General features: G+C 44.5%; 1 long non-coding RNA gene across 1 annotated transcript in view; it reads right to left on the bottom strand.

The window, feature by feature from the left end:
- Positions 1-13,306, bottom strand: part of LOC146337113 (uncharacterized) — a 344,200-nt gene that overhangs the window by 291,675 nt on the left and 39,219 nt on the right. The window lies entirely within an intron of this gene.

Below are 13,306 nucleotides of genomic sequence, written 5' to 3'. Positions count from 1 at the left end.
TAAATAAGCAGGGCGACAATATGCAGCCTTGTCATACTCCTTCCCAATTTGGAACCAATCGGTTGTTCCATGTCAAGTTCTTACTGTTGCTTCTTGTCCTTCATACAGGTTTCTCAGGAGACAGGTTAGGTGGTCTGGTACTCCCATCTCTTTGAGAATTTGCTACAGTTTGTTGTGATCCACACAATCAAAGGCTTTAGCGTAGTCAATGAAGCAGAAATAGATGTTTTTCTGGAATTCTCTTGCTTTCTCCATGATGCAGCGAATGTTGGCGATTTGATCTCTAGTTCCTCTGAGTTTTCGGAACCCTGCTTTTACTTCCGGTAGTTCTCAGTTCCCATACTGCTGAAGCCTAGCTTGTAGGATTTTGAGCATAACCTTGCTGGCATGTGAAACGAGCGCAATTGTACGGTAGTTAGAACACTCTTTGGCATTGCCCTTCTTTGGAATTGGAATGTAAACTGACCTTTTCCAGTCTTGTGGCCACTGTTGAGTGTTCCAAATTTGTTGACATATTGAGTGCAGCATTTTAACAGCAACATCTTTTAGGATTTTAAATAGCTCAGCTGGAAGACTGTCATCTCCGCTAGCTTTGTTGTTAGTAATGCTTCCTAAGGCCCACTTGACTTCACTCTCTACGATGTCCGGATCAAGTTCAGTGACTGCACTATCATGGCTATCAGGGACATTCAAATCTTTCCTGTATAGTTCTTCTGTGAATTCTTTCCACCTCTTCTTAATCTCATCTGCTTCTGTTAGGTCCCTGCCTTCTTTGTCCTTTATCATGCCCATCTTTGCACAAAACGTTCCCTTGATATCTCCGATTTTCTTGAAAAGATCTCTAGTCTTTCCCATTCTATTGTTTTCCTTGATTTCTTTGCATTGTTCATTTAAGAAGGCCTTCTTGTCTCTCCTTCCTATTCTCTGGAACTCTGCATTCAGTTGGATATATCTTCCCCTTTCTCCTTTGCTTTTCATTTCCCTTTAGGGGTATACGAAACCCCGCTTACCTGGGTTCTGCCTGCTGGGTTCCGCAGGTGGGGGGAGGCGCTCCGTCCCTCCCCCCAGAATCCCCACTGGGGGGGTGCTCCGCGCCTCCCCCCGGAATCCTGGCTAGCCGCCTCCACTCCGCTGCCAATCCACGGAGCCACTGGCTGGCACCGGCCGCCTGCGGCCGGACATCCAGCCGCTGGGCAGCCCTGCAGGGATGCAAATGGTGGCTGCCGTAGCCACCGTCATTTGCGTCCCTGTAGTGAGCCATGATAGGCTACGTAAATATTTACATAGCCTATCACGACAGGGGGAAAAAAACCCAGCGTACGCAAATGGCGGCGGCTACCGCCATTTGTGTACGCTGGGGTTTCTCCCCCCCCGCCGTGATAGGCTACATAAATACTTACGTAGCCTATCATGGCCTCCGCAGGGACGCAAATGGCATCCCTGCGTTAGCCGTGATAGGCTACATAAGTATTTACGTAGCCTATCATGGCTGAAAGAGGAAATGAATGGCGGGCTGCAGGACGGCCGCCATTCGCACAGCAGCACAGACGGGAGCAGGTTAAGTGCTCCGTTTTGCACGCCTTTCGTGGGGTGGGGGCGGCAGGCACTTCATTCTGCGTGCCTTTTGTGAATTGGGGGGGCAGGGGCTTCGTTCCGCGACGGTTTTGGGGGGGGCCGAACGCACTGGCATTCGGCCTCACTGAGATCCGTCACGGAATTCTCTGACATCCCTACTTCCCTTCTTTCCTCAGCTACCTGTAAAGCCTCATCGGACAGCCACTTGGCTTTCTTGCATTTCTTTTTCTTTGGGATGGATTGAGTTGCTGCCTCCTGAACAATGTTACGGACCTCCGTCCATAGTTCCTCAGGCACTCTGTCTATCAGGTCTAATCCCTGAAATCTATTCCTCACCTCCACTGTATATTCATAAGGGATATGATTTAAGTCATACCTGAATGGTTTAGTGGTTTTCCCTACATTCTTCAATTTGAGCTGAAATTTTGCAACAAGAAGCTCATGATCTGAGCCACAGTCAGCTCCAGGTCTTGTTTTTACTGACTCTGTAGAGCTTCTCCATTAATGGCTGCAAAGTACATAATCAATCTGATTTCGATATTGACCATCTGGTGATGTTCAATCACCAGACTGAGTCGCCTCTTGTGCTGTTGGAAAAGAGTGTTTGCTATGATCAGCGTATTCTCTTGCAAAACTCTATGAGCCTTTGTCCTGCTTCATTTTGTACACCAAGGCAAAACTGCCTGTTATCCCGGTGATTTCTTGACTTCCTACTTTAGCATTCCAATCCCCTATGATGAAAAGGACATCTTTTTTTGGTGTTAGTTCTAGAAGGTGTTGTAGGTCTTCATAGAACCGATCAACCTCAGCTTCTTTGGCCTCAGTGGTTGGGGCATAGACTTGAATTACTGTGATGTTGAATGGTTTGCCTTGGATTCATACTGAGATCATTCTATCATTTTTGAGATTGTACCCCAGTACTGCTTTTCCCACCCTTTTGTTGACTATGAGTGCTCCTCCATTTCTTCTAAGGGATTCTTGCCCACAGTAGTAGATATAATGGTCACCTGAATTACATTCGCCCATGCTTGTCCATTTTAGTTCGCCGATTCCCACGATGTCGATGTTCAATCTTGCCATCTCATGTTTGACCACCTCCAGCTTACCTTGATTCATTGATCTGACATTCCAGGTTCCTAAACAACATTGTTCTTTACAGCATCAGATTTTCTTTTCACCACCAGACACATCCACAGCTGAGTGTCCTTTCGGCTTTGGCCCAGCCACTTCACTCTTTCTGGCGCTCCTTGGAAATACCCTCTGCTCTTCCCCAGTAGTATACAGGACACCTTCCGACCTGAGGCTCATCTTCCGGCGTCATCTCTTTTAGCCTTGTGATAAGTTCCATGGGGTTTTCTTGGCAAGAATACTGGAGTGGGTTGCCGTTTCCTTCTCCAGTGGACCACATTTTGTTAGAACTCTCCGCCATGACCTGTCCATCTTGGGTGGCCCTGCATGGCATAGCTTATGACTTCACTGGGTTACGCAAGCCCCTTCGCCACAACAAGGCAGTGATCCATGAAGGGGATAAGAATAAGATATACTTCTAGGGATGTATGAAAGTCACTTACCTTTTCAAAGGGTGACATTCGCGGTGGGGGGGAGGCGCTCTGTCCCTCCCCCTGAAATTCTGGCCAGGGGGGAGGCGCTCCATTCCTCCCCCCCAAATCTTGGCCGGCCGGGTCCGCAAATGGCGGCGGCCATAGCCGCCGCCGTTTGCGTCCCTGCAATCAGCCGTGATAGGCTACGTAAACGTTTACGTAGCCTATCACGGTATTTTATAAAATCTAGCCGTGATAGGCTACGTAAATCTTTACGTAGCCTATCACTTTTTTTTTTTTACTGGAAATGGTGGCGGCGGCGGCCGGTCGGAAGACCGGCCGCCGCCGCCGCCCCGCCGCCGCAGCTGCCGCCACTAGGAAGATTCGCCCAAGGTACGTCCTGTCCCGGAGGGGGGTGGGGGGTTGGCAGACCGTTTTGCCACCAATTTCGGGGGCCGAATGTGCTGGCATTCGGCCTCCCTGAGATTCGTGGTGAAATTCTCTGACATCCCTACATACTTCTGAATTATTGTATCATGCACCTAAATATCATATTTGGGAAACTCATTGGGTTGGATCCATACTTAGTCATATTTAGCCACTGAGAAGGTATACTCCAAGTTTAATAAACTATGGACCCAACCCATCATGTTTACAATGAGTAACCCTAAAATAAACACAAGAGCTCCAGAGTCTACGGAATATTTTGTTCATCAATGGAGGTCTAAACATTCTTGCATAATTTTAGGCCCCATGCATAATTATATATGGTTGGTTATAGGAGTACAATAATAAAAGGAAAGTGGCTGACTAACCTTTCACTAACATTGGCCACAATCCAGCAGAGTCAGGACGCATTGCACTTAAACTAGTGCTGGATTGTGGCCATTATTCTGAATTTCTGTGAAAAAACTACATTTGAAGTGGTAGAAATTTACAAGAGATTCAGATTCCCTGATTTGTGTGCTGGAGTGTAACTGGACTAATTTTAGCTCTCCCATATCTTTAAAGAAGAATATGAAATGGTATCTTGTTACATTTTATTGCCTATCTACAACCATCTCTGTCTTAATTATCTCCGTTTTACAGATCACTAGTCTATTTAAATAACTAGTTTTTTTAAAAAAAAATCTTCCTAAGCAACAAAACAAAAATAAAAATAAAACCCCTTGACACACGCTACCCAGCTAAGAAATTAACAGTGAAAGTCAAAATTGTGTGTGTGTGCGCTCGTGCGTGCATGCGTGTATGTATAAAGCTATCGGTGACATTTTGTGATGTTACAAGTGAGAACAAAATGAACGATATTTCTTAGACTATAATTAGACCACAGCTGAATCTTCTCTGCTAGGTTAATTAACATCCAACACATTTCACTATTCAAATAAGTTGAATCTGAAAGTAAAATCTGCTCCGATTCTGTAAGATCAGAGAGAACTGTAGCATTTACCAAAGTGCTCTCCACCCTATGCTTTTATACCAGTTTACTTATTTTATCCATTTATAGCCCACCCTTCAAGATTATGTCCCCATGCACCTTGCACATGAATAAAAATAAGAGTAAAAAGAAAACCTTCTCTGTAGTCCCCCTGCCCCCACTCATGGAATGCCCTTCCCATGGAGGTCTGCCAGGCATCTTCACTGTATATGTTCAGACACCAGGTTAAGACCTTCCTCTTCCAGTAGGCATTTACTCTTTAATCTGTTGCTCTTATTATGAACTTTACCGCTGCCTCTTTAATATTTTTAAGTATTTTAATACTTTCATTGTTGCATTTATTGTTTTGGTTGTTATTGTATTGTTGATTTAGAGTTTTTTTTAATGAAAGTTAATTGCCCTGAGGGCACTTGCCAGTTGGGTGTTATACAACTGCAGTAAATAAATAGAATACCTACACATGTATATATATTTGCCCAGTTTCTGCAATGGTTTCCAAAAGGCTGAGGCAGGAGAAGAAATCAGGTGAATTGGGCACTCCATGGTGTGAGTGCTTGTAATGACTGCTGCTGGCAACAGTTGCTGTGTGCATTCCCAGGCAGCCACCTCACCATGCAGACATTTACAGGGATCACTAATAACTGAAATGGCCCATGGTCTTTTGAAAAAACGTCTATTGCCATTTCCTATTTAAATAACAGCAACAGATAACACACACACACACACAGTTTATATATGAAAAATATTATATTGGTGAGTATTACTCTAAATACTGTTATCTATAATGAGCACTGGCCTAGCGAGGCTGAGGTCAGTGCAGCTGGGATAGCAAAGCTACGCTTACTGTTTTCCTTATAAATATATATTGGGTCCAATCCAGACTTGATTTTACTTTGAGTAGCTGCACTGAAATCATGCGCGTGCGCACGCACACACACACACTTTACATTCTGCATTCAGTCCTCTAATGATTTTAGTTCCATAAGCATACGGGACACATGCATCTAATAGCAGGCATTAGAAGTACTTATAGGAGAGGCAGGACAATGCCATCAGAACTACTGCTTCCAGCTAATGGTCTTCAAGAAGCTTGCCCATGTATTCATTCCATACTAAAAGAAAATCAACACCACCACATGCTATCATCACAATAATTTTTGGATGGACAGCCTTTGCCCCAGCGTGTCATAATCCTCAAGGATTATCCCCCTTTTTTTCTTTTCCAATATCCTTTTATCTTAAAATGTGTTCTCCTCCTCCCAACAAAAAGCCTTCTAGTGCCTCATGCACTTAGCAGCACACAAGTCCCTGCTAAGCTGCTTCAACACCAGCGATGCCGCTGAGTATTCTGTAAATGAATTAGAAGAACTGGCTGAAGCTAAGCAAGGAACCAGCATGACACACAGCAGCTAATTATACTCTGTTCATTACACAGGGGTGTGTTTTCTTTTGGCCATGTCTTCATCCACACAGGACTGCTTGATTTGGAATGAAAGACAGAGAAGTTTGAATAATGCCAGCCACACACTTGCTGTCCCTGCTTGTAGAACACCAGCACATGAAGAAGGGTGAATCTTCTACCCTGATACACTGTTTCCTCATGCAGAGAAGCAGTGGCTTTTTCACCCCTTGGGAGAGCAGGGGCCCAGGAAGTACTATTAAGATGGGGAGGGGGCTCAAAGGGATTCAATAAATTCAATACACTGGATCAGTGAAAAGACCCAGTTCATGAACATTACAGACTGGGTGAACCAGGAGTTAGCTGTTCACGGTTCAGCCTCTTCACTCTCAAACTCAACTCTGTCTCTCTCTCTCTACACACATTAGTGACCAACTCAGCAGCTCCCCACACTGCAAAGCTCTGCTCCCACGGCACAGCAAGCAAGATGATGCAGTTAGGGATGTATGAGAATTTTGGTTTTGCTAGCACAATATGCGAGCAAGCCCCAGAGCGCGTATGTGTCCACCGAATATATTTGGAAATTGTCGAACACATGCTCGTGTTTCTCTCACTCCTGATGCCCAGTTTGATTTATACAAATTTCCTAATTTGTGCAAATTTCTTCAGTAGACTGAATGAGTTCTGCTTTAGCCTAGGAAATCTGTGCAAAGTTGGGGAGATTTGCGCAAATCTCCCGTTCGATCACTGCTCAGCTCACACAAGTTTCCCATTCACACAGAGGGAGCAGCGATCACAAATGGGAATGGGAATCAGGCTCAAGACAATCAGTGAGCTGATACTCAGAGAATCCTGCTGATCTCAAACATTGCTTGTTTGCCCATCCCTAGATGCAGTTGGTAGCCAGATCCTAGAAAACAGGTTGCACCTCTCCCATCAATTAGCCTTGAATACAACAGCAACCAAATTTTTGCCTGATCATCTCTGGGGTGGGACCTCTGTCCCCCACCCCTTCTGGAGCCCCTGGAAGAAAGCATTCAAGTATGCAACTTCCCACTGACAAGGGTATACAAAACATTTTGCCCCTTCATTCTGCCAATTATATAACCTGGCTATGACTGAAATAGTGCACATTTAGCAGGAATACTGCCAGGTGAACAATACCGGTTATTTGAACCAATCACTTGAACCCACCAGATTTTATTTTATGGAGGAAACAGTTAAGAACTCTGGAGGACTGTAATCAGGGTGGGTTTTTTTTTTATAAAATAAAATAAAAATTAAAAAAAGCCTTCATTATGGAGCATTCTTTCTTTCCTCAAAGTAATATGCTCATTTTTTCCCCAAGTAGCATTGTATGTTCTCTTAAGTGCCAGAAGTGTTTCGCCCCCTCTAATCTTCCAGGGCAAAGAACTGAAGAATAGATATTAGAAAAGCTCAATTATATACATTTTAAATTTTAAAAGGAACACACAAGCATAACTACAGCTTAAATAAAAATCAATTTGCCCAGCAAAACTCCCAGGTAGTTAATATTAATTTGCCATGGTCACGATAGTTTATACCAATAAAAAAGGAGAGAGAGACTATTCCTTTTCCCCCTTCTTTGTGCTTTAAACAAATTGTGGTGCACATATATTATTACCTCTCCAGTGTAACTACTGAACACACAGAATTTAAGCAAAACCAAGGAGATGAGGAAGGAAGGAAGGAAGGAAGGAAGGAAGGAAGGAAGGAAGGAAAGAAAGAAAGAAAGAAAGAAAGAAAGAAAGAAAGAAAGAAAGTAAGTTGTGGTGATCCAGCAGGTTGTTTCCGGATCCAGACATGGCAGTTATGCTGGTGTAGACAAGTATTCCAGATCCTCCTTATGCCCAATTGCATCCAATCTAAGTTCACTTGTGGGGGGAAAAAACAACAACACCATTATCCGTGAATTTGAGAAACTGTGGTAGGAACCACCACAAAAAGGCTCCCACAGTGGTGGTGGCTAGTAACACAATGACTGCCATGGGGGCCTGGCTAGTCAAGAGGGGTGTGTGTGTGCACATGCACGCACACATGGGGGGGTGGGGAGAAATAGCAAGACTGGGAGGGGGAAATGGAAAGAGTTTCTTCCTGGCCTGCTCAATTTTCTTCAGTCCACACAGACCTTTCCCCTTTGCTCTTTTCCTCCCCCTGCCACTCCCAGCCTCTAGCCTCACTATTTCTCTCTCCCAACCCCTTTCCTCACTATTTCTCTCCCTTCCCTATCCCTAACCTTCTTTCACTCCCTTCCCCATCCCTAGCCTTGCTCTTTCTCTCCCTTCCCCGTCCCTAGCCTTGCTCTTTCTCTCCTTTCCCCGTCCCTAGCCTTGCTCTTTCTCTCCCTTCCCCATCCCTAGCCTTGCTCTTTCTCTCCCTTCCCCGTCCCTAGCCTTGCTCTTTCTCTCCTTTCCCCGTCCCTAGCCTTGCTCTTTCTCTCCCTTCCCCGTCTCTAGCCTTGCTCTTTCTCTTCCTTCCCCGTCCCTAGCTTTCTTCTCTCTCTCTCTTCCTAGCCCCTAGCCTTGCTGTTTCTCTGCCACTCACCTCTTTATCTGGCTGTTTCTCTTCACTTCCACCCTCTAGCCTCACTATTTCTCTCCCCCCACCTCTTTATCACACTGTTTCTTCCCCCTCCCAGCCTCTAGCCTCACTCTTTCTCTCCCCTCTACCCATTTGCCTTGCTTTCTCTTCCTGCCCAGTGAAGACCTGATCAGTAGCAGGTTCAGGAACAGGAAGGAGAACTTCATGACCTGATATTTTCCCATTTATTAAAAGAAGTTTTTGAAGGGGGGAGGGAGTGAATACCTGTGTGGGCACCACATTGGGGACCCCTGTGATACACCTTGCTATTTTTCTAAAGATGTACTGGGCACATATTAAGTCCTTTGCTTAAAAGAGAGAGAGAGAGAGAGAGAGAGAGAGAGGGAGAGGAAGGTGTGAATGAGAAAGAGATAGTTTGGCAGACAAACACTGTTACAGTTTTTGTGAGATATAAAAGAGAAAGTAACAGCAAATGCTTTCAACACACGCGGATTTTTTTCTTTTCTTTTTGCAATTTAGAAATTTGAAAGCTTTGAAAATTGGGCCTCTGGACCTTGCTGAATTCCACCACCCCCACTGCAACTAAAACCTGAAATGTCTTTCATGTCTGCAGCAAAATGCACTGTGGCTATTTGTAATGCTTAACTGTAATTGTCACACTTCTGTCAAAATCTACAGTAAGCGCAAAAAGGCTGGTTGTTTGGGGATATTTTTTAACAATTACATCTCTTAACAGCAATAAGGCACACCATGTAATGCCTCTGAGGACAGATTATTCCCCTTTTCTTGTAGAGCTGTTCAACCCAACATTACAGATAATATACCTGAGGCAAATCTTAATCCATCAGAAACAGACTGCATATTGTGTCACACTACTTAAAGATGTACATTGACTAAAGACATACAATAATACCCAGAAGTTGCACTGATGCCTGACAATTACTTCGGAGACCACCATTATTTAACTTTTTACAAACCTATACATTCTGCAGCACCTAAATTGCCTTTAAAATGAAATCCTAGGGGGGTGGATCAGCAGCAGAGAGGATGTATGAGAAGAATTAACTTCAGCAATAATCCTCTTACAAAGAATTGTACTGCTATATTAAAAAAAGGTAAAATGAGTGTGTGTGTGTGTGTGTAGGCAACTGATTTATAGCCTGGGTATTTTAATGCTTCAATTCCCTGGTAACTGAGGTGAAATCCCAATACCAGACAAAAACGAGCCTCTCCACTTCTCCAACTGGCAGATAGAGCAGCTTACCTTGGCTTTGGGTATGCTTGTTCCCAACCCTCTTCAAGGCAGGCGTGCTATATACATACATAATATGAAACACTATTATTAGCAGCAGCATTATCAACATCACAGTGGACAGTGGTGGTTCTGATGTCGGTGGGATTGTGAATCCATTCTGGGTTCCAGTCAGAACCAGGCAGAACTCTAAAGGAGCTATCCAAGGTGCTGAAACCAATTTTGGGGAGTTAGGGTTCAGCACCTCGGATAGCTCCTTTAGAATTCTGACTGGTTCTGACTGAAACTCAAAGCAGATACTGACATTGGAGCCACCAGCCTTCACTGTGAGATCCTCAATACCACTTTTCACTGAACAAACACAAAACAATACTATATTATAAAAACATAGGAATGGAAGAAGAGCCCTGCTGGATCAGACCAAGGGTCCATTGAGTCCAGCATCCTGTTCACACAGTGGCCAACCAGCTGTTGACCGGGAACCCACATAGAGGACACGAGCACAACAGCACCTTCCCACCCATGTTCCCCAGCATGATGTCAGGGTGGAAACTGAGCCGATAGAACCCCAGAGCAGTTCTAATTCTGAGGAGGAACAGCAATCCATGGGGGAGGAGCGCACTCATCTCTCACAGGCACAGCAGCTGGCAGAGATTCCTCCTGCCAGCATTCCTGAGATAGATAGTGACCCTGGCAGCGAGAGAGTGCAGGAGGGGGGCTTGCTGGACACTCGACGCCGACGCCGGGAGCGACGACAGCTGGAGGGCGCGGAAAGGAGGCGTAGCGCTCATTTGGCACGCAAGCAATGGTCGTGTCCCGAGGACCCAAGGGAAAGAGGGAAGAACTCTCCCTAGCCCATAAGTTCAGGGTCTTCCCGTAATTCTCCTTCAAATGGGGACCAACTGCCTAACCTGGAGCATAGGCTACTCTGCTGTTCCTTGCTTAGTTGCTGGTGATTAGAATCTGAAAGAGTCATTAAGTTGTAAAAGGATTAAAGCCTTGAAAAGAATCCTTTTGTCTGTGTCTTGAGTTAGCTATTGGAGTAGACTGAAAGAGGCCCCCTGTACGCTCTTGACACATGGGCAATTATAGCATAATTATATATTATACTATATTATATATTTTAAAAAGCAAGAAGAAAAGAAGAAAACACCATAATGTTTTTTTTTAAGGTAAGGACAAAATATAGACAAATACCCCTCCCCCCCCACACTGGCAAAAATAAATAAATAAATCACTGAAATTCTCCCCTTCCAAGCAAAAGCAGCAAAAAAAAATACATCCTGCTTAGACTGGTGTGTGTGCATGTGTGCGTGTGTGTGATGGTTGTGGTGGGGAGAGAGAGAGAGAGTTGGAAAATGTGGGGTAGGGTTTGACAGAGCGCTCACACACAGACACATCCCACATTAAAACTCTGCCCTCCCCCACTCCAAGGAGTTCAGGTGACCTACATGAGAAGATCACTTTTTATCCTAACAACTGTAGATTAGTCCAGTGGCTCTGATTTTGGTGTGGGCGTGTGGCTCTGAATCCATTCTGGGTTTTAGTCAGAGCCAGCCGGAACTCTATAGGAGTGATCCAAGGTGGTGAACCTTATCCCCGCAATAGGTTCAGCACCTTGGATAACTCCTTTGGGGTTCTGGCTGGTTCTGATTAAAAACCAGAATGGATTCACAGCTCCACAAAAATCAGACCCACCAACCTCCACTGGATTATGCCAACTGGAAAAGAGAGCCACTCACTGAGTTTCATGTCTAAACAAGGCCCATAGTTTCTTCACCACAGACCTCTAGGCAAGGCAGAGGAGAAAAACATCCTGTACTTTGCCTCAGGCAAAGGTTCTCAAACTGTGGTCCGCCAACTACTGGGAGTCCACAAGCTCAATTCAGGCAAACCGAGGAAAGGCTGACAAATACTAGTGCTGTGCCGAGAATTTCTCCCACATCTTTTTCAACCATTCTCATTCAACTTGATAGAAAAGAAATGGTTTTTGAAAAGAAATTTGAAGGAGAATAAATTTTGGAAAAATTGTCCTGGGGTGGGTTCAGGGTTCTTGTGCTTACTTTACTTAAGAGGTGGCTAAGGAGTGTGTAAGAATGTTCTGTCTTGCATTGTACAGTCATCTCTCTGCACCTACATTAGAGTCAAGATATATCCACAATCACCCCTCAGAAATCATATTCATTTGAAATACCCTGGGGAAGGTGCTGAACCCTAAAGAATGACAACCAGAGCTGAGCCAAAATGTCTCAAGATTTTTCTCAGAAATGCCCTGAGATTTTTCTTTTCTTACCCCACTAGAATTAAAAGGCCACTTTGCAGAATTTCCCCAAATTTTCTCCCTCAGTTTTTGGTGGGGTTTGCCTTCCCTCTCTCCCCTCCCCCCAGCGCCCTGGAACAATGCTAGGTGTGGGTAGTGCAAAAAACCCTTCGAAAAAAGAAAGAAAGAAGCTGTGCTACAACCCCTGCCAATGGTGAGCCCGACCTGTGAGAAATGGTTGGAGAATTTCTCCTCCCACTAGACTTCACAGAAGTTATACCTGACTTCACAGAACTTTGCTCACAAAATTGGGCACATCCACCGCATTACAAAGGCAAGATGACACTTAGTTCCATGCTTTGATCTGTGGAACAACAACAAAAAGTTATTAAGTAGTCTACTGGGATCCCTAGCAATATTCAAATGGTCTGCTTAAAAGACAACAACAAAACATTAGAGAAGCATCGGTTTAGGGATAGCTTCGAAGGGCTGTCCCTGGGAAATGCAGAGAGGATGGCAAGCACTAAAGGCTGGCCCTTGTGTGGGACCTTTAAGGCAAGAGAACCCCCTGTAGGGGGGTGAGCTTTTGTCCCCCAGCAGCAGTTTTCACAAGAGCAACCCAGGAAATATTTTCTGTTTCAGATTTTATTTGTTGTTGTTTATTTGGTCAGTCGCTTCTGACTCTTCGTGACTTCATGGACCAGCCCACGCCAGAGCTTCCTGTTGGCCGTCGCCACCCCCAGCTCCCCCAAAGTCGAGTCCGTCACCTCCAGAATATCATCCATCCATCTTGCCCTTGGTCGGCCCCTCTTCCTTTTGCCTTCCACTTTCCCTAGCTTTTATTTATAGACATCTATATCCCACATTTCTATGATAAAATCAAACCCAAGCTGGATAACAGCAAAAATATAAATCACAAAAGGTGAAGGGGTGAACTGACTCCCCACATTTGCCTTTTGATCATGTGTGTGTGTGTATGTGTGTGTATGTCTCCGATGAATAGAGCTTCGGCTATTGGGCGGTATAGAAATGAAATAAATAAAATAAATAAATAAATAAATATGTGAATTAGCGATTTACAGATTTTGTTAAACCCATTCCATCTGTGTTTCGCATATTCTCAGGTGTCTTTCATTCTGTCATCCGCTCATTGACAGACTCAATTTTTTAAACCAGAATTTCTTTCTACTTGCACTAATGCACATTTATTAATGTGAATTACAGCAAATCCCTCCCCAAACTGAAAAACCGGTCCACATGTCCTCACAATCCATATGAC

This window comes from Heloderma suspectum, chromosome 11 (genome assembly GCF_057233095.1).
Source record: "Heloderma suspectum isolate Gila_16-S chromosome 11, 16-S_ref, whole genome shotgun sequence".
Lineage (NCBI taxonomy): Eukaryota > Metazoa > Chordata > Lepidosauria > Squamata > Helodermatidae > Heloderma > Heloderma suspectum.
This window is presented reverse-complemented; position numbering and strand designations above follow the sequence as displayed.